Raw genomic sequence first — 4492 nt, forward strand, 5'->3', positions numbered from 1 at the left:
GGCATTGGAAGCACAGAGTCTTAACCACTGGACCGCCAGGGGAGTCTCTTAGTCTTCCTCCTTAAAAGTGGTGTCATGAGTCCTGGGTTTTTTAGGATTATTTTAAGGATTAAAAGGAAAAGCATAAACCAGAGCTTGCAATCCGGCTAGAATATAAGTATTTTTAGCCCACACAGTACATTTTATAATTTTGAAACATTTGCCAAGATTTAACAGTGGGAGATTTCATTTAAAAGTGAATTTCTAGCATTGTTGGGAAGGTAGATGATTTGGCAACACAGTCCTGCAACTTAACAAGAGCTGTGGCTCTCAAACTTGAGGGAGCCTCAGACTCACTTAGCCAGGCGCTCAAACACAGATTTGAGAGCTCCACTGCAGAGTTTTGATCAGTAGGACAGGGGTGGGACCTGAGTTTCTGCATCAAACAGGCTTCCGGGGCTGCTCTTGGTGCTGCTTAAGGGACCACACTTTGCAAACCATGAATTAAGCTAAGTAGAACTGCTCTCTTCCCATGAGGGGAGCGTCCCCCCCACTTTCCATAATCCTCACCATGCCTTATTGTTCCCCCTTCCCCACCCCCATTTCAGCTACTTCCATCCACATCACTCACCTGACCTGGAAAGCATTCAAAATTGTGACCTCTGGGGTGGGCTCACCGTAAGTGTTCAGTAAAAGGTAGCTTGTTCTTATTTAACAGTCTTATGAAGTAAGTATTATTCGTATTTTACAGATGAAGCAACTGAAATTCAGCTAAGGGAAAGTGACTTGCTGGAGGAAAAACAGCCGAAAATAGAAGGAAGACACTTGACAAGAACTGTTAGTCATGTGGCCCCTGTTATTTCAATGTTACAAATACACAAGCACAAAAACAACCCACAGGAAAATGTATTTGATATTAACATAGATGATGCATCAAAGATTGTGGATGTGACTTCATAAGTGTAAAATCATATTCATCAAGAAAAGGACGAACGGAAATAGAAAACGGAAGAAGGAAGGGTTAAAGGAGGAGGTGCCATGAGTCAGCTGAAGACATGCCCACCTTAAGGTGACAGTAAACAAGTGAACACTGAAGATCTGAGAAATTCCCAGGAACAAACACTGTATGGTGAAAGGGTGCCTTTCACCATACAGTGGAGCTTTCTCCTCTTGGACTGTTGGACCCATTTGAACTCCCCACTCTCCATGGAAAATTTTCTTTCTGAGTATATGGGATAATTTTTTGCTTTATCACCTAGCATCTGTTTGTCCTTTTCCTGATACAGTAGCCTGATTTTGCTTGAGGAATGACTCTTCCTCCACCCAGGACTGGTAGGATTGGGGCACCTTTAATCAAAATGCCTGCTCCACCCCCAGACCAAGAGTGGCCAATCAGATGATCTCCCTGGAATTTATCTTGATCAATGAATCCCAAAAAACCTAAAAATGGAGGTCATTATGAGGTGACCTGGGAAGACATTAGTTCTTCCTTGCTTACCATCCTTTGTAAATGGGAGGATGACACCCTCTCTGTGGACACTGTTCAAGGTCTATCTGCCCACAAAAATGTATAGCACCAGCAAATCGAAGAGGCCACACACATAGTAAATTGGCAGAGCCAGAGTTTGAAGCCATGGAGTCAGATCAAAGGTTTCAGTCATCACATATTTAATCACTAATAAACATTTCATGAACAAGTGAATGAACAAATCAACGTCTACTCAACATCTTTGCCTATATGTTCTACAAGCACCATGGACTCAACATTGACCTAGCTGAATTTATTGTCCCTCCTTCTAAAGAATTGCTTCCCCTACCTTCCCCCAGAAGGCTGAGTGTGGTCCTTCATTCTACCTTTTTCTCACTCCCTGTGAGCAATCTCATAGCAAAGTCCGTTGGTTGTACCTCCTCAGTTCTCAGCTGAAAGTTGACTTCAGAATAAGATGAAGACATCTGATCATAGAACTGCCCCACTTCCTGACAGCATTCATCCTGAGCAACATCCATCCTGAGCAAAGCCAGCTTCCTGAAACTCTCCTGCAAATAACCTTACAGAAGCCCACATCCTGTAAGTCCTTCAAACATCCTTTAAATGAGACTCCATATCATTCATTGTCCATTGCTGCAGTGAGTAATAAACCCAAATGGCTCAGCTTGAATGGGGACTGTTTCTAGTGGTTTGTGGTTGGAAACATTGACAGGTATAAGCTTTTTCCCTTATTGTATAATTAAGGAATGTAAAAGTCAGAGACATTGAGATATTTGCCCAAGACTACAAGGTATTGGGCAACAGAACCAGCTCTATCTGTGTTCTGGTTTATTACACTACCTCTGTTTTCTGAGTTTTCTATGCCTCAATTTCCTCATCTGTATTGAGGCAGGTCGGCTCTGCTCTCCTAAGGTTCCTCCAACTCACTTCTTTCCAGAGGCAGGAGCATGAAAACAACGTTAAAGTTGCTCTAATAAGGAAGTTGTGACACCCCTTTGACTCGGGACCACTAGATTATGCATAAGTCATTCCCACAATGCCGTGCAGCTGGGAAGGTCTAATAATGAGCTGTGGTACATCTTGGGAAATACCTCGATGAGTCTTGGATTCCTGCCCACCACCTACCTCCTACCCCCTCCTCTCAGCCACCCTCATTCAGTTGTTTAAATTTCCACACTATTTGATTGCCACAGCTCTTGCCCAACTAGGGGAAGCAAGTTGGGAGGGTGATCTGGGAGCCCTGATGCTAGTGATCATCCTCCTCTTTTTACACTAAATTCTTTCCTCCAGCCCAGTTAGAGGGCACCTTGTGAGGGTGCCAACAATTCTAGCAATATAAGATGTAGTGAGCTGCAAATAAGGGCTTCCCCCAACATTCTGTTTTGAGTATCTGAAGCTGGTGGTGGAAACTTAGCAAATGTTTTCCAAGAACCTAAAAGACACCTGGTGGGAGAGAGGGGTCCTTCCTTGATTCCCATCTCCCAGTGTCTGTAGGACTGTTTTAGGACAAAGGCAGCAGAATTGACTAACAGGTTTCTTGGGATCAGAGTCTAGACCAGTTTTGAATGGCAAAGCCAGAGGGGAGAGGGAATCCTTCTGGTTCAATGGAACAAACCAGTGTTCTATTGATGAATGCTGCTATCTGTCACCTGATGCCCAAGAGAAAGTGAGATTTCCATAGGAGGTGGTATAAAAACTGAGGCTAGAAGAATCTATAGGAAAGGGAAAATCACAATAAAAATGGCAAATATATCGAAGAATTAAAGATCATTTAGATAAACCTGTACATAGATTAAAAACCAAAAAATTGTAAAAGCAATGATAAGAAATAAACAGTGAAAGGATCGGCATGAAAACGTAAAGTAGGGCATCAAAATCACAAAATGTGGAGAATGGGAGTGTAAAAATGTAGATCTTTTACAATGTGTTTTGAACTTGAATGACTTTCAGTTTAAAACAAGGAGGTATTGTTATGGTTCAACGTACTTGAACTCCATGGTTACCACAAATCAAACACATACAACAGAGTCACAAAATCTAAAAATAAAGGAACTCAAGCATAGTGAAAGAAAATCATCAAACCACAAACAGAAAAACCAAAAGAAGAAATGAACAGAGAAGAACAACAAAAATAACTGGAAAACAATGATTAAAAGGACAAATCCTATCAAAATACTCAAGACAGTTTTCACAGATCTAGCACAAATAATCCTAAAATTTATATAGAACCACAAAAGACCCAGAATTGCCAAACTACTCTTGAGGGAAAAAAACAAAGCTTGAGTCATCACCCATGCAGACCATAGAATATACTACAAAGCTATAGTAATCAAAACAGTGTCATATTGCCAGAAAACAGATATATACACCAATGGAACAGAATAGAGAGCCCTGACATAAACACATGCCCTAAGGTCAATTTATGTACAGCAAAGGAGGCAAGAATATACAATGGAGAAAAGACATTGTCTTCAGCAAATGGTGTTTGGAAAGCTAAACAGCTACATGTAAATCAATGAAATTAGAACACTTCCTCACACCATATACAAAAATAAACTCAAAATGGATTAAAGACCTAAATATAAGACATGACACCATAAAACTCGTAGAAAAGAACAAGGGCAAAACATTTTTGGACATAAATCACAGCAATATTTTTAAGGATCAGTCTCCCATGCCAAAAGAAATAAAAGCAAATATAAATAAATGGAACCTCATCAAACTTAAAAGCTCTTGCCCAGCAAAGGAAACCATCAATAGAACAGCAAGACAACCTACTGAATGAGAGAAAATATTTGCAAAACATGCAAGGAACAAGGGCTTAATGTCAAAGTATACAAACAATTCATGCAACTCAATATTGAAAAAACAGAAAATCCAATCAAAAAATGGGCAGAAAACCTAAATAGACATTTTTCCAAAGAAGACCTACAGATGGCCAGAGGCACAAAAAGAGATGTCAACATTGTTAAATATTAGAGTACAGCAATGAAAATCAAAACCACAATGAGGTATCATATCACA

This window comes from Physeter macrocephalus, chromosome 14, assembly GCF_002837175.3.
Source record: "Physeter macrocephalus isolate SW-GA chromosome 14, ASM283717v5, whole genome shotgun sequence".
Classification (NCBI taxonomy): Eukaryota; Metazoa; Chordata; class Mammalia; order Artiodactyla; family Physeteridae; genus Physeter; species Physeter macrocephalus.